Source organism: Halichoeres trimaculatus, unplaced genomic scaffold (genome assembly GCF_033239565.1).
Source record: "Halichoeres trimaculatus isolate MK-OKI-2021-1 unplaced genomic scaffold, fHalTri1.1 fHalTri1_scaffold_10, whole genome shotgun sequence".
Taxonomy (NCBI): domain Eukaryota; kingdom Metazoa; phylum Chordata; class Actinopteri; order Labriformes; family Labridae; genus Halichoeres; species Halichoeres trimaculatus.
Genome location: NW_027437187.1, coordinates 4,392,904 through 4,414,899, shown reverse-complemented (window position 1 = coordinate 4,414,899; position 21,996 = coordinate 4,392,904). Strand labels below are relative to the sequence as shown.

At 40.4% G+C, this 21,996-nt stretch overlaps 1 protein-coding gene across 1 annotated transcript in view; it reads right to left on the bottom strand.

The window, feature by feature from the left end:
* tspan9a (tetraspanin 9a) overlaps window positions 1–20,669 on the bottom strand; it is a 351,198-nt gene extending 330,529 nt beyond the window's left edge. Inside the window, exon 1 of the mRNA XM_074677479.1 lies at window positions 20,609–20,669. The gene's annotated coding sequence lies outside the window, so the exon portion shown is untranslated. The remainder of the gene's footprint in view (window positions 1–20,608) is intronic.
* Window positions 20,670–21,996: the final 1,327 nt, after the last annotated feature.

Sequence of the window (21,996 nt, the reverse complement as noted above, 5' to 3'; positions counted from 1 at the left end):
AGGGTGACACGAGGCTGGAGTACACACTACAGTGATGGTTCATCGGCATGAGGATAAAGTGCCCTGCCCCGTCCAAAAATCACTCTCCTGACTAACTGAGTGACTGGCTGACGCCGCGGGCTGATCCAGCCTGCAGATCATCCCCTCACACTTGGCCATGTTTGAGGGTGTTAGTCGTCGTGCCTGAAATAGACTGACATGCGTCAATGAGGGCAATGGAGTCGTTAGCTATTCCTTTTGAAATGCCATCTCACTCTTACTGAGCAATACACAGGAGTAAGCACAGGAGTGAAGAGACGGCTTGTGCAAGTTGCAAAAACAGGTTGATTTCAACTGCAGAGGAAGAAAGGGAGCAAGAGGAGACAAAAGAGAGGGTGATTTTTTTTGTAAGGGAAAACGAACAAAGTGTTGCACCGTGCAGCTTTCACTGCAGACACCACTGTAAAATGAAGCATGCTGCAAGCTCCCCTCCAACCCATCAGAGCAGCACATGACATCTTCACTCCTTCATGTGCTCACATCAGGGTCACACTGACCTCTAGTGGTGTCATCAGGAACACAGGGCTCCTGACAGCACTGAGACTGAGGGATAATTTGTTCTTGAAGTAATTTTATCAGAAAATTGATTTTAAGTCAGGGACAGTGGTCTAGTAGCTCTCAGGTGATCCGGATAAATGGCTGCTGGGAACAGCTTGTTTCAACACCTCAACCTCTGTGATTTCCAATTATCCTCTAGTGAACCATCCCTCTCCCTCCTTCTTTCCCTCTTCCTCCATTACTCCATCTCTCCCTCCAGCTCGCTCCTGTTTCTCCCTTCCTCCTCCCTCTTAGTTTCTCTGTTTCTATCCTGAGATACCCAAGAAATTTTCGATTTGAACACTATTGATTTCTAGGGTCACACCCACCACAAAGCCTTGCCAGGACTCATGAGCTCTCTATTCAGCAGGGGGATCAAAGTGTGAACTCTTTTTGCTGCTCTTTAATGAACTTAAAGGTTTGGAGTGGAGTGAATTAGGAGATGTTTTTAAACAGTTTAAAGCCGTGTGAGTCAAATCACATCCTCGATTAGAGATAAACAGAAACACTGAACATGAGATAAAAGCTTCTGTATTCAGCACAGAAAGCTGTTTTTCTGGCTCAACAATGCAGAGAGGATCCTTGTGCAATATTCATGCTTTGCTCTAAAGTTTGAACATCTGCTTGTTTACAGTGCACAGAGTGCAGCAGCAGAGGCAATTAGTCATGGCAGGGAAAACCTAATCATGTTGTGTGGCTCAGTATTCACTAGATGGCGCACACTGCAAGGAAACAGTGCAGCTCTTTTCTTTCCATCTACACAGCCTCTCTGCTTCACTCATTTGTCTTACATTTAACACATGCAAGGCTCACACTGCAGAGTACAGCGAGCTACTTCTTCCCTCTACTGCCTCCTGTTCACTTTGACTGTCCTCTGCTTGCTACACATCAACCTGCCTGCCAGGATGAATGTGTTAAAGCTGTCACAGAACGCTGATTCAAGGAGCATCTGACTGAGCTTGCAGCTCCATTGCTACCAAACTGACAGAAAAATGTGAACATAATTATGTTCGAACAGAGTTGTATTGATTTGTGGGGAGATTCAGAGCTGTAACTACCTCTCTGGGAGGCTGAATGACTTTGCATGTTCCTGGATAAAGAGGCACAGACTGTTCCTTCTCTATTAGGGCATTTACCTCATCATGTGTGGTTGGAGAAATCAGCAGCATGCAGCATACAAAGCCTCTGCTGCTGTACCTTTTCTTGTGTCAGCCATATGCAGTACATGCTATTGATCATAGCATGCTTTATTATTATAGATTCATAAATGCAGACATGTACAGCTTCTATTCAGTGCTCAGGGTCGGACAGAAATGTAGGTTTTCCATGGTAATTGGTTTTTCCCACAGACTGTATGAATAATGGTCCCAGTCACTGTGACAGCACTTATTAGTTTCTCGCCTGGGGAAATGAAGACTCAGGTTTCAGGGTTTGCCGCTGCACTGCTGGTGTTCTGGAGCCAGAAGTGACCGTATATGAGGGACAGGTTGGAATTGGGAAGTTGAAAATGAAAAGTTGCTGATGATTAGCAGTCCATGCACGTGGCTAATTCATTAGCAATTAGCATCAGCAATCTGAGGAACTAGCACCAATCATCTGACAATAATATATCCTTGGGAACAGATACCAGCCTCTCGGTTATTCCTCTGCAGCCAACAGTGATCAATAAATCCACTTTCAGTCAGGACTTCTGTGGGCATAATTTCTCAGTCTGTTAGATCCCACCTGTTTATCATCAGTAGCAGATTTACTCTGGCTCACATATGTGAAAGGAAGAAAAGCAGTCTGTGTTCTTCTTGCATGAGCAGGTCTCGTAGTTGCTAAAATGACAGTAAAATGATCCATATTTTGTAAAGTAAAAAAAAAAAAAAAAAAAGCTTGATAGGTTTGTCACTGGAAGGAAAAAGGGAAAAAGGTTAAAATGATTTTTTGTTGAATGAAGATTATCCAGAATGTTTGGCATGTTATAGATTTGTTGCTCAGGTGTAATTTGTTTGCTATTTGTTTAGTTTTGGAGAGGACAATGGAAAAGTTTTTGAAAGTTGAAAAGTTTGTTCATCACATTTGAATCCACAGATGGGAGCCTGGCAGCCATTCTGGTGGACTATGTTCTGCCTGCTTTTGCTCTCCATACAAACTGTTTTTTCCTGTATAGACGCCTGTTTATTTAAAACCAGTCAAACCACAAATAGACAGAATATTTATTTAGAAATCCAGTAGATGTTTTTAGAGTTTTTTAGTGTTTTGGGAATCTTTTTTTGTCAATTGACATTATAACAGATTGATTGATTAAATGATTATATAGGAGGAAAATGTGTAGACAGAAGATCTCAGAGAAAGTCAGCTGAATCCACACACTAAATGTTCAATTCTGAAGCTGAAGAATATCAAACCCAGTAAGTTACATAAAAATCCTCAAACAGTGTTGTTATAAACAAAACATTTATCACTACAGGTTAATCATCAGCTGTAAAATAGGGACCACATGATGATGTTGAACAGGTGTGCTCTGGATTTTTAGAGCTGGTCTCAAATGGATGCGAGAGGAAATGTTCTAAGGACTTTTGCAAAAAACACTCAACACTGAAAGTGCAGCCAATAGGTTATGGTTAATACAGCTGGGTGCCTTTGATATTTGAAACGATAGAGTACCTATGCCCAATACCTGGCAATTTGTTATTGTACTACTATACTATATATACTATACTATTCCCAGGGGTGAGAAGGTGGGTTTAAGGGAATGTTTTTAATTTTCTCTATGTAAAGCACTTTAAGTTGCATTTATTGTATGAAAAGCACTATATAAATAAAGTCTGATTGATTGATTGATTGATTGATTGATTGATTGATTGATTGATTGATTGATTGATTGATTGATTGATTGATTGATTGATACACTCAACAGTTCCAGTTTTTGGTCCTTTTTTGTGTGTTTAGGTGGTAATATGTTTTAATATGTTGAACAGTAAAATCTCAAAGTTTCCCAATGTAACACAATTATTCTTCAATATGCTGTGTTCATGTCAAGCATGGAAAACCTCCAAAACGTGGTACCTTTTGACAATATGTGAGTCTGTACTCTGTACTTCTTTGGTCAGTACCTATAAGAATACTTGATTCAGTGCCCACCCCTTAACACAACTGATGACAGTACCAGTGACCAGGGGCGCACATAGGCTTTTGAAGGGCACAGACACACATTCTTGCCATGAAAGAGGGCACTTAGTTCTAAGGTTTGCTGCCCAAGAGGGCAGTTTGTCATGTTTTAACCAGCTAAGGGGGAAATTCAGTATGTTTCTTCCAACCATAAGGGCAGTTTAGTGTGTTCTGCCAACCAAGGGGGCACTTAAGAGCCGTTTCCACCACGTAGTTTATTTTGGTTTGTCTCGGCACAGCATGCATTTTATGCAGTTTCCACTGACTAATCCCAAGACAGACCCCCAAATAACCAGGACAAGCCATCTCACTTTATGGGACCCTTCTGTTAGGGTGCCTGTGAACTGATCAGAGGGAGGTGGAGCTACAGCACTGCAGGCCGTTGATTGGTCAAAAGACACGTACTTACCATGCAACAGCGGCTGCTGTATTCCTCCTGGCAGCACACAGCCTTCTCTAAAACAAAGCTCGGTTGTTCTTTGAAACAAAGAGCCACATGAAAATCACAAAGAAGGTGAATCCTTGCCCTTTGTTTACTGTGTCTGTTCTTTTTTCGCTGGATTTATAAGTGGTTGTGCTGCTTTAGCCTCCTGCTTCTATTTAACTGATGGGATCCAGCATCCAGCTTACACGCCACTTCACTGGCCACTGGAGCCGTTGACTTTGCAAAAAACCTATTTGCTATTCAGGCTCTCACAGGAGACCAAACCTAAATGTGCAACAGCCACAACTGGCACACCAGGAGTGAAGAGGAACAGACTGTATTTAGCTCACGTATCCATCCTGTAAGCTAGCAGCTGCTGCATGTCACACTATCCGCAAAGTTTTAAAAGTTCCAGATGATGTAATGCAAAGAGTCACACTCATCTGCATGCAGGACATGACCGCCCATGATGAATTTAATGAGGAAGATCACTCAATTTTAATGTATCAGATTTTATACTGTTAGCTTTTATCGCTCCTGCTGTACGCTTTTAATCTTGTAAATGCTTTTTGAAACCTAACCACAAACACTCTTCAAATTGGAGTCAGAGCGTCAGAGGGCACTTCAAGGGCGATCCATTTCTGCTGCAGAGGGAGAGGCGGATAATCAGTCATTCGATAAGAGCCAAATTAGTCTGAGCAGTGGTGGGAGATTAATACCTGTTCATCTGTGTCCACTCTGAGAGCTCATTAGGCAAACGCAGAGATATGGAAATGTAACTTCCATGTTACTCAGCTTCCACCTGATATCTGTGGACTCATCACGGACAGGTTTTTCATTTGGTGCTGTCGGTGTTCTTAAACCAACCACAAAGCAAAACAAACAAATGCAGTAAAGGGTTCAATAAAGAGGTGCTTTGCAGGGGGTGAGCAATATAAACTGGAATCATACAATACCTTGTGCGTTATGCAATAATCTTATTGCTCAGGGGTGGCATTGAACTTTTAATTTCAAGAGTGTTGCAGCAGCAGCAGCATGAAATACTCTTTCCTGCACAAAGAAACTCTCAACATTACCCAATGGAAGCTCAGAAGGCGCTAGAAACAGGAGGTCTGCAGATTTCCTGCTGCTTCAGTGACCCCCTCTCTGGTGAGAGCTTTGGTAAAAACACAGCAGTGATATCTTTAGGTTATGAAGTTCTCTGATTTATGAAATGTCTCACTGAGACTGGGTTTAATAACTGCATATGAACAAAGCCCAGGAATGGATTTAGCATCTTGTGTCAGATGCTGCTTAGTAAAAAGAAAATAAAGGCTGCTGCAGCTCAAACCTCTGGCCTCCTGCCAGCATTGCAGACAAAATGTTTCTTGAGCAAGTTTTTCTCTTACATAAATAAACAGGTTTAACTCCAGGTTCTTCATCTGAGAAAAGTCTCCCCTGATTGAACATTTCCTCCCACTTTCAGAAGTGGGAGAGAAGTTTAAAATCTCAAGAGCAGAGCTTCAAAAAAGTATTAAAACCAGGTCAAACAAGTAGACTACACAGGACTCTGGTACGGTGCTGAACTCGCGTACCAGAGTTCGGCACAGAGGGCTTTTAAAATTGCAGTGATACACCAATAGAGGGCTCCAGCCCACATGTATGTCTGCAACACAATGAAGACATCTGACCTCAAAACAATGATGTAATCACAGCCCATGGATTTGCCATGTGTTCAGTGACAAATGCAGTCCAAGTCCATTAGGACTTGGCTTGGCAAGTAGAGGGTTACTGGTTCAAGTCCCAGCATGGATCAGAATTGGAAATTAGGCTTAAAGTTGAAGAGGTTTTAGCATAGTTCCCTGGACATAGCAGAGGTGCTACTGAGCAAAGCAATGTGCCTCTAACTCCTGACGGTGCAGCTCCTTCACTGTGCATGTGCATGTGTGTGTATGTGTGTGTATGTTTACATACACTCACCAGCAACTTTATCAGGCACACCTCTCCAACTGTTCATTAATGCAAATTTCTAAAATATCCAGTGAGCAGCAGTTCTGTGGGCCAAAATGCCTTGTTGATGCCAGAGGTCAGAGGAGAATGGACAGACTGGTTGGAGCTGTTAGAAAGGCAACAGTAACTCAAATAACCACTGGTTACAACCGAGGTCTGCAGAAGAGCATCTCTGAACACACAACACGTCCAACCTTGAGGCAGATGGGCTACAGCAGCAGAAGACCACACCGGGTGACCCTCCTGTCAGCTAAGAACAGGAAACTGAGACTACAATTCACACAGCAACACCAAAACTGGACAATAGAAGATTGGAAAAACGTTGCCTGGTTTGATGAGTCTGGATTTCTGCTCCACATTCAGATGGTAGGGTCAGAATTTGGCGTCAACAACATGAAAGCATGGATCCATCCTGCTGCTTGATTAAACTGCAGGGAGATCTAAAAAACAAGGTCCTGATCCTTCTTTTCTCTCTCTTTCTCTATGTCTTCATATTTCCATACCCTATGAATGCATTGGCCCTGCAATTCTCCTGCTCCTCCTCTAGATTCAGGATGATTGCTGCTACAGACCCCTCACGGCTGTGGACCTGCTACAAGTCAGGAGTCAGCCAGGTTGTTTTTGCACTAACACACACCCATCCCTCTTTCTACATGTCCCTCTACCCCATCATCTTGGCCCAGCACAGCCTCAGCAGATGGCTGTTCCACATGGCTCTCATTGTACCTGAGGTTTGTCTGTTAACAAAGGATTGTTTTGTGCCTGCTAATGATGGACAAATGTTAGGTCTCGATCCGTGTAACAAAAGAAAATGGGTTCAGTCTGGACCTGCTCTTTTCATAAAGTGTCCTGGTATAAAAAGAATTGACTGATGGATTGATTCATTCATTGTCAGTACTCTCAGAAAAGGGAGAAATGATACTGTTGTCAGACAGCCCATTTAATGTAATATCTCTATTCACAGCTCACACTCAAAAATTATCTTTAACCAGCCAAAAATGTTAAAGCAGCAATTTAAAAAACACAATAACAGCAAATCCATTGAAGCACAACAGATCAAAAGTGGAACAGCTCATTTCAAAGGCTGACAGAGATACCAAGTGAAATCATGTCTGATAGTGAGACAAAAGGCTGCATCATTTGTGCAACACAACAACAACCAAAAAGCAGTTTTGCTAAAGGCGTGTCAACACTGTGCTTGATTAAAGACTGGGTCCTCTTTGAACCCTTTTGACCTGCCAGTGCACGGCTGCTTCGCTGTGCTGTGGCCTGCTAACACAGCCATCAAACACAGAGTCAGAGGAGCCGTGCTGTGAAGCGCACTGAAGCAAAGCCTTGATGTTTTTACAGACAGAACATTACTGAGGCTGTGAAATACTGTGCCCTTTTTCCTCTCCTTCAACCTCAGCTCCCTCCATCCCCCCTCACGCCTGTGTCCCTCTCTCCCATCTGCTGTCAAGGTTTACCCAGCACATCTGTGTACCAAAGGCCAGAACTCATGTTGTTCTGCTTCATGTTACTCCTCAAACTAAAATCACACTTTTTCTTCAGTTAACTAAAACCTGGTTCATGCGATTTTGCAATTTCTGTGCAGGTCATAACCTCAAAGTTCAGTTTCACTTATCCTCTGCTTGTTTTTCCAAAGGATACCATGGTATCGAAACCCTTCATCCCCCACGTGTCAAACTAAAAGAGTCAGAGAACGTGCTCAGAAAGCTCACTTTCTCTTCTTTTAGGAACCACTCTTATTTTTCTTCTTGCTCAAATCATTAAGAAGTTACAGTAATAAAACCAGCTTGCTTCAATCCAGGCCTTTGATTGGAGGGCTGTTGTACACGGAGTCCTTTGCAGTACCATTATACCTGGACATCTGTATCCCTGTAAAGCTTCTTTTTCCTTCTTTAAGGAGTCCTTGCCAGCCCAAATGGTTTAGAAGTTAAGGTCATTTAAAGACGCCTTGTATATATCGTGGCATTCTGTTGGAACCGGAGCAGACTAAAGTCAGGCACAGTTGAAACTTTCTCTTTCCTAAAGGCTCCATGAAAATAAGCAGCTGGTTAACACAATGAACCTCAATGCCCCCCAAAATGGTCAACACTTATGCTTCAAATACACCATTAGAACGGATCCTGTGTGAGTTGACACATTGGCTGTTTTCCAAACCGCCTACTACATACTACAATGTAGTACAGGGGTGGGCAATTAATTTTTACCAGGGGCCACATAAGAAACCTGAATTGTGTCAGAGGGCCACCGACTGTCTTCCATTGTAAAATGCTCTAAATTAAATATTTTGAATAGCTGTACTTAGACGAATAAAGCAATCAGTAAATATTTACATTAGGTTTTGTGAAACTGTGGTGTATAGGTCAAATAAGAAAACAAAAACAATTATTGATAGAGAAATTGTCTTTAGTTATCGTCTTTGTCAATCTGTGTCATACATGATCTCACTTTTACCGATGGAGAGTGCTGGCAGGCTGCCAACACTCCTGAATATGGAGGGACTTTCCCATTTTTTAACCCTTTCTCCAGCTGGTCTCCTGGGTTGTGATTTCTCGTGATTGTCCCCCAACCTTAAGTTTGCTCCTGTGATCTCTAATATTTTTCAAAGTCAGATGAACTCCTGTATTTGGTCGTTATATCGAAAACTCAAAAACCATCCACCCCTTTCTCTCTCTTAAGTTGGTTTGATCCAAAGACGCTGCAGGAGACCTCAGAGACAGAGACAGAAAACAGTGGAGCACTCGTTGATGAAGAGTTTATCAGAGCCATAGCTGTTTTCTTTCTTTCTTTTTTGGCGTTGACATGACATGTCGTGAGTTAAACTAATGTAGCTCTGCTCTAACGCATCATCCTCTCCAATAAGTAGACTTTAGAGCAGCGTGAATCTTACAGTGAGAATGCTGACTCTAAAATAGTGACACGCGTGTCGTTGTGAAGTTCTGTCTGTCTTCGTTGTGTGCTGCGCCTACGCGCTGCGCGTGTACGCGACAGAGCTCTCTCTTCAGAACAGTAGAGAGTTCAGGTGGAGGAGACTGACTGAGCCAGAGGGAGGATTTCATCCGCAATGTCTTGTACAGTGCCTGTGATAGATTGAGTATTAAGACATATGCACTCGCACGAGTTTTATGTTTATGATTGGCCTCACGCGGGCCGGACAGGGACGTACAAAGGGCCGGATGTGGCCCGCGGGCCGTAGTTTGCCCAGGTCTGATGTAGTATGTTGTAGGCACTGCATCCAGCCTTCTGCTTTTGCATGTAGTATGTAGTATAGGGATGGGTATCTTTCACATTTGAAAAGATACGGTACCTGGCAATTGGTACCAGTAGTCAACGGTACCAATTTTTGGTACTTTTTGTGTTTATGTGGTAAAAAAAAAAAAGAAGATCAATTTGTTTCATAATAAAGAACAATCATTTTCAATTTAACATATCTATTCTTCTATATATAACCTTGCAATGCTGTGTTCATGTCCAGCATGGACAATCGCCTACTCTTCAATACCCTCACTCACAAGGATGCATTTAGATACCTAAACATGTACCTTTGATTTTACGTGAATCAGTTCTCAATACTTCTGACATAAGTTGGTCAGTACACTGAAAAAAGTGTTTTGTTGAATTTACCCAATTTTATTGATTTTAGCAGTTGCACGCAATATCTTTATCTAGATCTAGATAATTTATTTAATGTACATGTTATCTTTAAGTTATTTCAAATTAATAACATTCGTTGTTGTAACTGAAATACACATAGTAGATTTGACTCAAATTTCTTAAGAGATCACAACTAAATCCATGTTCATCGAACTAAATTATATTGAATTATTGAATTGACTCATTTCAAACCGTAAGTGAGGAGGGAGTGCAGTGGATATTAGACTCAGCTGTACAGTTAGATGTTAACCAGCCGAGGGCACTGGTTTTCCGTGCTCCACATGGCATGGACCTGCTGTCTGTGCCCTGTGGCATGGACCGTGTACCTTGAAGCATGTTTAATATTTTATATGTTAATAAATGAGATGTGTTGATGGGCTAAAATTATGATCAGAAATGACAAACTGGGTTTTGTCTTCAGTTATAGTCAAATTACCATTACTGAGAGGGTATTTTAATTGGAGCCCTCACTGTAGTGGAGCACAGATGGCCAGGCAGCCAGGACAAGCAGCCTGTGCCGTGGAGCACAGCCAGGCAGCCAATGCCATGGAGCACAGCCAAGCAGCCTGTACTGTGGAGCACAGACAGCCAGCCAGACAGACAGACAGCTAGCCAGCGCAGTGGATCACAGACAGGCAGCTGGTCCATGCAATGGAGCACAGACACACTGTCCCTGCGTGGTAGCTTAATGTGCATCAGGGTCTCATATCCACAGTGTTCCCTCCTCACCCATGGTTTTTCCTTTTGGGTTTTGCAGATTATTGAGTTGAAACAACTTAAAATTTTAAGTTGGATTAATGCAAAATATTGATTTTAGAAGAATTAAAATATTTACTTTATTTGACTTATTAAGTTGTGTTAATTGAACTTGTTAATTTTATTTCAAAGAACTTAATTAATTTAGGTGTGACCGATTGAAGCAATTAATTCAAGTTGGTCCAACTACTTCTTTTTATTAGTTCACTGAAAAAAGTGTTTTGTTGAATTTACCCAATTTTATTGATTTTAGCAGTTGCACGCAATATCTTTATCTAGATCTAGATAATTTATTTAATCTTAATGTACATGTTATCTTTAAGTTATTTCAAATTAATAACATTCGTTGTTGTAACTCAAATACACAAAGTAGATTTTACTCAAATTCCTTAAGAGATCACAACTAAACCCATGTTAAATAATTTAAGTTGGTCCAACTACTTCTATTATTAGTTGTAGCAATACAGAATTTCATGTTGATATGATCCACAAAAATACATTGGAAATCTTAACTTAAATATTGAGTTAGATTGATTAAAAAAATTACATCACTTCAACTGATTGACATACTTTTTTTTTACAGTGCAGGTTATCCTCTTGCTCTGCTCTCTGATGAATAGGGCCTATTGCCCATTACTGCCACCTCCTGCTCTGGAGAGGTGTTGCAGATGGGATTGCTACCTAAACCAATTAGGTTGAGTTAACATAAAGTGATTTTGTTGTTTTAACAATTTTGCACATCATGCTGGAACAACATGTTTTAATTATGTTTAACCACTGAACATGAAATAATCTAGTAGAAGCTACATGTTTTATTTATGCTGATTGAACAAACACCAATGTTCTTTTTTGAGTGTACCTAAAAAAAGTACCTAATTCAGTACCTATCCCTAATGTAGTCTGACTGTCGTGTTGTGTCTGTTTTGTAGTATGCTACTCTGGTTTAAAGTTTGGGAAAGATGATGGGGAAAAAAAATCCTTATAATTCATGTATGTTAAAAAAAAAGGGTAATTATTGTTTTATATGGACTATAATAAGTAGATAGATAGATAGATAGATAGATAGATAGATAAATAGATAGATAGATAGATAGATAGATAGATAGATAGATAGATAGATAGATAGATAGATAGATAGATAGATAGATAGATAGATAGATTCTATCTCATGGACGGTCTAACGTTAGTGATGCGTTGTAGTTGTAATGCTGACTCATTCCAGTAGATGGCAGTAATTTACCAAAACCTGCCACTCACATTGACAAACAGCATTAGCGCTGGGCATTGTGGGAAACAGTATGCCAGATACACTGGTCCGTTGCATACTGAGAAATTTTCCTGGATCAGTAGGACATCCAGGGATTTTTAGTATACTACAGATTTTGCAAGTTTTTGCACACTGACTATTACAGACCAAAACAGTAGGCACTGCTGGTGTAATAGGTGGTTTGGAAAAAGGCCACTGACTTGAAAGGAAACCTGTCTGATCTCTTGCCTTGACGGAGCGGAGACGAACTGCAGATGCATCAGGTGTATTTCCGCCATTAGCCACAAGGTGTAAATGTAGCGACAAAGTCTCTAAGCTGGCGACTCAGTCGTGGTTTTATCCTCCACTCCACAAAAATAAAAAATAAAAAAACGTTCCATCCCTACTGACCACTGTAGCTGGGTCGATCCTCACGGGTGCTGACAAGCAGGCCCCTGATTGAATCTCAAAGCAAGAGTCAATAGCAACAAAAAAATAAATCTGTTTGGCACTGGCAAACATGAAATCAAGGCTTACGCTTTGAGCAGCCATTTTCAGACAAGGTTAAGTACTGATGTTGTAAAAACTGTGGCCTGCAAGTTGCTTGGGCCCCTCAGAGCACAGCTGACCTCTAACTTATAGAAGAGCCATAAATCGAGCAACCAAAGCTGACAAAGTAGAGCTGAAACAGAAGCAGAAGCAAAAGATTGATATGGGTTTGCAGTGGTGGTGAAACACCATGAGGCCATGAACAGCTGACTGGACCAGCTGTGCAGCATAAAGGGATGTCCCCTTTAATGAGGTACTCATCACTAACATCAAATCCCACAAATGATTTAATCAGTCGTTACCGATTAATTTCTAATCACTAAACCCTCCCATAAAGGAGATGCAGCACCTGGTTTATGGGGGAACACCTGTGCACACACAAACAAAAATCCAAAGAGGTGTCAGTGAGGCACTAAAAAGAAAGAGCACGCTCAAACAGACACACCTTATTAAAACAACTGGAAAAATGAACCAATTTAAGAAGCATGGAGTGGAGGGTGTAAAGTGCAGATGGTTAAATTCTGTCCCTGTGGAAATCTGCAGGATGGAAATGAGCAGAATTTAAAAAGGAAAGCTTAAACAGCGTGACAATAAAAAGCCCTCCTTTCTGCTCAGCGTCTCACCTGCCTCACAGGGATTTATAGTGACAAGCCCAAGCTATTCATTTCCCTTTTTCCCCTCCGGAAAAAGTCCGTCCCCACCAGCCTGTCTCCACAGACCACCTCCTTTATCACTCAGGACTAACCCCGGGCCCAGATGTTACCACCATTAAATGAAAATGAAAAAGAACCAGTCTCCATCTGCAGCTGACTGTGAAGTCTTTTTTCTCCACTGTGGGTTATGGACGGTGAGTCTGAATTAAAAACAGCTAAAACAAGTTGACACATCCAGAGCCGTGAATCCATTCAAAACATCTGTCTGCAGATCCCACAGTGCCTGCTAGAGGTCACTGCAGCACTGCACAGTCCACTTCATGGAGTGACCAGTAGAAGCTGCAGAAGCTGAGGCGATGAATGGCTTTGACCTGAGCTCAGAACTTTGAGGAGGTTTTTAGAGCAGGAGACCCTCAGAGGCTGCTCCTCTTTCTCATGTGATCCCTCATCCTGACCCAGAATGAAGAGCAGCAGAGAGCTCTCACACTCTGATAATCTGCACCTGGTTCTACCTGTTTTATATGGACCGTCACAATCCTTCTGTATTCACGAGAGAGCGTCTAACTCAGCCTGAGAGTGGCAGCGTGGAAGAGGCCAGCAGCTCACATCAGTTTCATCCTGGGCTTTCATATTTCAAGAGTTAATCTTCTTACAGTTACCACAAAAACCGAAGAAGCTGTTTGATTCAATGTGACCCAAACCGCCCAACCTGCAGCAAATTATAGCTTGTTCTTGACTGAGCAGTGGGTGTGGACACAGAGAGTGTGGGCGTCTTTGTATCAGCTGAAAGCTGAGGTTTTATTTCTAGAGTAGAAAAAATAAGACATATTACATTTTAAGCCTGTTTATCATCCTGTTATGTTTATAAACTACACAATACAATAGTCCCCTCATCAGTAACAAAAAACATTCAAAAAGCATCCATTAGAGGGCACCACTGTGAGTCAAAGGTCAATCAAAGAAGATTCAGATGTTATCACAACAAACTTTCTCTCCTTGTTACTTAAAGTGAATCAGAAAAGAAGTGCTGACAGAAGCATAGGGATGGGTCCCTTTTACATTTAAAACAATATGGTACGGATGCTTAGAACCTGGTAATCGGTACCAGTACTCAATAGTACCAATTTTCAGTACTTTTTTGTGCTTATGTGGTAAAAAAAAAAAAAAATCAATTTGTTTAGTAACCAAGTCTAAAAAAAATTTAAGTTTAACATAATTATTCCTCAAGATAAAACCTTGCATTGCTGTGTTCATGTCCAGTATGGAAAATCACCTACTCTTCCACTCCATCACAGTCACAAGGATGTGTTTAGGTACCTAACATGGTACCTTTTGACTTTACGTGAATCGGTACTGTGTACTTTTGACAGAACTCGATTGATACCTATAAAAGTACCTAAGTCGGTTCTAGACATACATCGGTGCTGATTGCCTTCATTACTGGGAGATCGGTGATGGGTGATGTAACTGATCTTTTATATCTCTGTGAAGGTCTGACAGCCAACCATTGTTGCTTTTTTCCGAGACCTAAAACTCAGGACACTTTATTGGTTGTTAAAGCTAAAACATAAAGGTTTTATTGCTTCACAAGTATTGTGTGATGATTTTCAATAAAATAAGATTGGAACATTGAACATATGTTCTGTTATAAAAAACAAAAATTGGTATCAGCCTGAATCGGTATCAGCAGGTCAGGCTTTTTAAAGATCAGTGATTGGTGATCAGCCCGAAAATTGTGATCGGTGCACCCCTAGTCGGTACCCATCCCTACAAAAGCAGCAGTGGGACAAATAAAGATTTATATATTTAAGTCAAAACAACATTATGAAAATGAAAAAAAAAAAAAAAATCTATAGACAGCGTTGTAAATTATATGCTCAGGCGAACATGCTGATTAGGAAATTTTCTATGTGTTCTGTCGCTGTTAAGTGCTCACTTTTCAGGGCTTACATTACCCCACTATACACTGCTCATTTGTGGTCTAACTTCAAGGCACTGAGTATGCAGCTGTTCAAAGTAGCTTACAACAATGCTCTGAGGCTTCTGCTTCATGTCCCAAGGTGGCATAGATCCAGCCAGTTATTTGTGTCCAATCAGGTGCCAACATGTGAGGCTCTTTTAAGAAAGATGATGTTCAGTTTTATCTGTCGACTTGATCAGTCTGAGAACAACATAATAGAAGCCTTAGTAAGCTCAAAGAAAAGCTGCTTTAGATTTACTTCTAAGCTGAGGCGACATTGGTGTGATAGGTTATACAAACTCTAATAGCTCTATAACTTGTACCTTGTGTATGTCGGCATCTTTTTATATATTACTGCCTACTTTTATGTCTGTTTTGTTTGTTTTGTTTTTTTTTGTATATGGACCTGTGTCTGCAATAAAGATTTATATAAATAGAAGCGGACTGTCCATCTTACTGGTACATTGGACTGACATTATTTCAGTAACATTATTGTCATTAACTCACCTGTACAAGCGCTACATTTGGCGACATAACTTAAACACACACAGCGTTACAGGTGTGACCCAGCATTTTGTCTTGGCCCAAGTGAAGATACTGAGGAAAATTATATATGGGATACAGACTTACAAGGCCACGCACACTGAACCACATTTCAGCAAAAACAACTCTTCATGGCAGATATGGCAACTCTCTATGAGCATGTTTCTACACCAAAAGCCAAAACAACACAAATGCAGAACTGTCTGCAAAACCTGCAACATGTCAGTCAATAAAAGTGACATCTGAAAGTACTTCAATAATAACAATAAATTTAATGTGCAGTACAAGACATCTGGGGCTCTAATTTTGTGGTGCTGCTCTGTACTTTGCAACTTTTTGACTTCAAATTCTAAGTGTCACTCCAAAGAACATTCTAGAGACATTCAAACCGACCACAAATTGGCCATCTCTCAATGCTCTGTAGAAACATTACAGCTGTCCCTTGATTTGCAGATTGCTTTGCATTTAGGAATGGTGGTTGCTAGAAAATATATTCTCCTCAGACTGAAGTCCACCCTGCTTCTCGCACTGGTTCAAAGACATGCTGTATGTTTCACAAACGGAAAAACTGAAACACTTTTCTGAAACATGTTCGTGTAACACTACACATTTGTTCCATTTGTGTTGATTTTAGTTTGTCCAAGTTATCTTAAGTGTTTCCAACGTCTTAGAATTTGTAAAATTAGAAAACTGTAAATAAAATAATTATAAAAGAAGAAGAAGTTGATGGCAGGGTAATGGAAGAAGAAGACGGCAGCAATGTGTCCAGAAGAGTAGTTAATCCAGGGTAAGAACTAGCGAGGCAGGAAGGATGGGGGAAAGGAAGAAATAAAGCAGGGAAATAAAGATGGAAGAAAGGAAAAACTAAGGAAGACGGACACAATAAAGTAAAATAGAAAGAAAGGAAGAAATAGAAAATGAGTTCCAGCTGAGAGCAAAGGTGGAGGATCAACTGATGTGGCCCTTAAGAGTCATATACCTGCAACGTGTGGTCTTTATAAGCTACAGAGTCAGACAAGACGGTTATTTCTCACTTCATGGACGAGTGTGAAAAGCACTCTCACATCCTTGTAGTGTTGTTCTTATGTCACATGGTGCAGCTGTGGCCTAGCTCCTGTAGTGACATGCTGAAGTGTCCTTGAGCAGTAAACTGGGCTCCAATCTATTTCCACAGTTGTTCAGCTGTGTGTGAATGTGCATGTATGAGATGAGCTGAAACTGATGGTCAGTAACACTACAAAAATCTCTGATGCTATGAGGAGGATCTGTTTTAATTGGACTGCCTCACCACCTTCTGACCCAGAGTCTCACACACACCGTCGTGAAGATGTGACTTTTAACCAGGCGTATTTGTTTTGAGACAAATTTTCTTTGTTGAAGACAACTTTTACTGGACACAACAGGACGGTACAGTTCATACAGTAGTTTAGGAGCTGTCCATATGTAGTACTGACAGCCTGGTGCTCTGAGACATAGCTGTAATATGTAACGTTAGTGAATCCTGGTTATTTCCTGCCAGTCATCTACCAATCAGAGCTAACATAACGTCACTCTTCCTTTTATTGATTGACTCTCAAGTTTGAACAGACCACTGCAGAATAACTGCTGACTGTGGGTTGGAATGAACATTAGCACTAACAGATTAGCCTCTGTTTTAGCTTTTAGCTCGTGCTCTATCTCTCTCCTGTTTATCTTTCTTCTGCTCTTCTGTCCTTTTTTCTGTCTGACAGTTAGGCTCCAGTGTCCACCATCACAACAAAATTAATCACAGAAATTGTTTTCAGCAGAGAAAAACACAGATCTCTCTTCTCACTACTAAACTTCGTCAACTGGTCCTGCTCGACCCGGAAGCTACAGAGAAGCTACGAAGCAATAATTTGAATTTACCTGTAATATTGGTGCTGACTCAACCTAATTGGTTTAGGTAGGAATCCCATCTGCAAAACCTCTCCAGAGCAGGAGGTGGCAGTAATGTGCAATAGGCCCTATTCATCAGAGAGCAAAGCCAGAGGATAACCTGCTCTGTAAAAAGTCTGTCAATCAGTTGAAGTGATGTAATTTTTTAATCAATCCAACTCAATATTTAAGTTAAGGTTTCCAATGTATTTTTGTGGATCATATCAACATGTAATTCTGAGTTACTACAACTAATAAAAGAAGTAGTTGGACCAACTTAAATTATTTAACACGGGTTTAGTTGTGATCTCTAAAGAAATTTGAGTAAATTCTTCTATGTGTATTTGAGTTACAACAACGAATGTTATTAATTTGAACTAACTTAAAGATCACATGTACATTAAGATTAAATAAATTATCTAGATCTAGATAAAGATATTGCGTGCAACTGCTAAAATTAATAAAATTGGGTAAATTGAACAAAACATTTTTTCAGTGAACTAATAAAAAGAAGTAGTTGGACCAACTTGAATTAATTGCTTCAATCGGTAACACCTAAATTAATTAAGTTCTTTGAAATGAAATTAACAAGTTCAATTAACACAACTTAATAAGTCAAATAAATTAAATATTTTAATTCTTCTCAAATAAATGTTTTGCATTAATCCAACATAAAATTTTAAGTTGTTTCAACTCAATAATCTGTGAAACCCAAAAGGAAAAACCATGGGTGAGGAGGGAACACTGCAGATATGAGACCTTGATGCACATTAAGATACCACGTGGGGACAGTGTGTCTGTGCTCCATTGCATGGACCAGCTGCCTGTCTGTGATCCACTGCGCTGGCTAGCTGTCTGTCTGGCTGGCTGTCTGTGCTCCACAGCATAGGCTGCTTGTCCTGGCTGACTGGCTGTCTGTGCTCCACGACACTGAGGGCTCCACTTAAAATACCCTCCCAGTAATGGTATTTTGAATATAACTGAAGACAAAACCCAATTTTTCATTTCTGATCATAATTTTAGCCCATCATCACATCTCATTTATTAACATATAAAATATTGAACATGCTTCAAGGTACACAGTCCATGCCACAGGGCACAGACAGCAGGGCCATGCCATGTGGAGCATGGAAAACCAGTGCCCTTGGCTGGTTAACATCTTACTGTACAGCTGAGTCTAATATCCACTGCACTCCCTCCTCACTCACGGTTTGAAATGAGTCAATTCAATAATTCAATACAAATTAGTTCGATGAACATGGATTTAGTTGTGATCTCTTAAGAAATTTGAGTAAAATCTACTATGTGTATTTGAGTTACAACAACGAATGTTATTAATTTGAAATAACTTAAAGATAACATGTACATTAAGATTAAATAAATTAGCTAGATCTAGATAAAGATATTGCGTGCAACTGCTAAAATCAATAAAATTGGGTTAATTCAACAAAACATTTTTTTCAGTGTGTGAAATCACTCGTTTTTTTTACCATTAATGTTTTTAAACTTTTAATCTCTTAAAAGGACCTTTACATGTGTAATTGTAGACTTACTTTCTGTCCAGACTTAAGCAAAGCTCAGCAGGTACGAGCCGGGATAATGTCACAACCATGGATGTATTATAAGAACTGGATAGTGTGGCTATATGGTCACAGCCTTACATCCAGCATACAACTTACATTTTTATTTTATTGTATTTGTTATTATTTTATATTAATTTTGATATGTCTCACTAAAACCCGCGACCCAACCCGCATGTTATTTTTTCCACCCAGATCCGAACCCGGGAAAAAAATTGTTTTTAAAAACCACCAGCAAATCAGCTGTTTTTACGGGTACCCATCGGGTACCCGACCCAGTGCAGGACTCTGCCCTTAAGTGCATTTTTGTTTTTCGGCTGAAAGACTTTTATCAACAAAACAACAAGGCTGAAACAGTACGCAGTGACACAAGCAAAATCACGGCAAGGACGCTCTTGTCTGGATAAGGGCCGACAAGTCTGAGGTGTTGAAGTATTTCAGTGTATCTAAGAAAGACCTACTGATAGCAATTTGCAAAGCAAGAAATATTCCAGGCCCCGATAGATACGAAGGACCGGCAGCAGCACAGAGCACAGAAAAAAGGACGTCTCTCTGAACCAGATGAGGGGCATGTTGAACACAACTGTAGCGTTACCAAACTGTTCATCCAGATTTGAATGAGACAGCACTGTTTCAAACTGAGGGACAATGTATCACACATCCATCATGCATAGCACCGTGTCATATTTCACATATGCTGCCACTGATCTTTGCCAGTTGAAGTGTTCCTACCAGAGGCTTTCGGCCTCTGAAAAAGCAAACTCTACTCCAGATGATACATGACGTCAGTCAAACTGCTTTGTGTGCTGCTGTTGCTCTTGCCTGTCTGCAAACATGTGACAACAAAGCTGATACTCAACCCGAACTGATTAAACGTCTTTTGATAAAAAATGCAAAATAAACGCAAATAAACAGGCTGAAAGAAGTTCCATGTGTTTCAAAGCAATAAAAGCATTTTGAAAAACACTTTCAGACATGTATTTCACAAACCTCAGCACAAGCATCAGAACCCTGAAACATTAACCAAGCACAGCAGAGAAGACACTTTTACCTAACTTCTTCTTTGACACAACTCTCTCAAAAATGTGAAATAAATTAGCTCTTAAAATGCAAACTCTGAATCAGGAATATTCTCGCTGCCACTTAAAATTCTTGCTGAAACTTTTTGACCTCAGTGACACACACTCTCCCATGTGTGTCTGCTGCCCTCACGGTCCAAAATAAATTGCACCTAAAACCAATTACTGGTACAGGCGGTACAGGAGGTCAGGTAGGTTATGTCCCAAGTATTTAAGGAAGAGAGCATGTGTGTGTGTGTGAGAGCGAGTGTGCATAAGGGGCTATTTCCTGCAGCCATCAGAGCCAAAGTTTGGAGGTAGGCTGACAGGAAGCACACCCATACCAGAGCAGCAAGTCAGCCATGAACAATCTGTAATTCAGTCCCCAGAGTGAGTTTCCTGGAAGGTCTATTGTCTACTCTGTTACAACAAGCCAGAGCTGCAGGGAAAATACCCACTACCAACACTACAGGGGAGCAAGTCTGTGAGGCTGCTTCCACTCCCATTCTTAATACATCTCCATTTTCTCAAACTGCATAAGCAAATCCTAAAAACAGCCTACCTGCTCAGATGTGTAGAAACAGAGGTGGTGGTTTCCTGGTTTGCTGTTGACAGCCTGTTGAGCAGAAGGAAAAACAAGGAGTAAGGCTGACTGCACTGATCAAAGCACTGCAAATCAAAAACTTTACACACAGTTCAAAAGTGATCAGTTAAGATTTTCTGAAGTTTTGTGACTGTAGAGTAGAACAACGTGGGATTGTAAATGGCAGCAGCATCCCAGAGGGACAATAATGTTGTTCTAACAAAGTTTGTTTTCTTAAGTCATGCATTTAAATTAAACATTACAAAGCGAAATGAAATGGAATTTAAAGGCACAACAATAAAACACACACCAATGAAATAAAACAGACAGGCATACAAAACAAAAGCAAAACAACCTCAAGGTTTCCCAGAATACAAAGAACAAATGATTCATCATGGATGGGATATAAAAAGCATAAGCATGCTTTTTCATAAAATATCACTCAAAGTTAAGCCTGGGAACCTGACGACTGTCTTTTGATGAGAAGTTAAAGAGAAGTTTTCTTCTTCTTTCTTTTTCTTTTTTAAGCCTTTACACCAAGGTTATCAAACTCACAGCACACAGGCTAGATATTAGGGATGTCCCAATACAGATTTTTTTGACCTCCAATCTTATTCGATTTTTTCATGCTATGTTTTGCCAAAACTGATCCGATACAGATACCTTTCTCTTATTAATCCCATTATCCGGTGGGTGATTCTGTTGTAAATGATGAATCATATTTGTTGTATTAAGGTGAGTTCTGTTGGTACCTCCTTGGGGAACACTCACTTTACAAATGTTGTAAGATGCTGTTTTACTATCATTGCTTTCCAAAGAGAAGTAGTCTCACACAGCTGACATGTTTGCAAAGTGGTTTGATTTACAGCAGTTGTAAAGCATGACAGTGCTGAAAACACATGAAAACTGGATCGGTCCTGATCACATAATGAAATCTTATACTATCTGATCCTGCAAAAATCCCCATGTTGGGCGCTGATACCTATCAGTGTATCAGATTGTGACATTCCTACTAGATCCTAATTTCAGCCTTTCTGAAATAAAGATCCATTTTAGCTGCTTTCTCTTTAAGACTGCACGATCCACAAATCCCCTTTGCTCTGATTGGTCAGCTTTATGAAGGCTTGTTGGGCACAGACTTTGACGTTAGACCTTACATAAGAAGATTCTTATGTGATGACATAATTGTAGCAGTTTGAAATCTGCACTTTTAGTTCCAGCATTGTTACTTAATACCCATGTTTAAAACATGGTAAAGTAAAATAGCCCCTCTTTAAAGAATCTTTAAAGAGGGGGTATTGGGGAGGAGAAGGTAACTTTTTTTTCTGAGCATCAGCTGTGTTTAAGGTCTTCTCAACACCATTCTG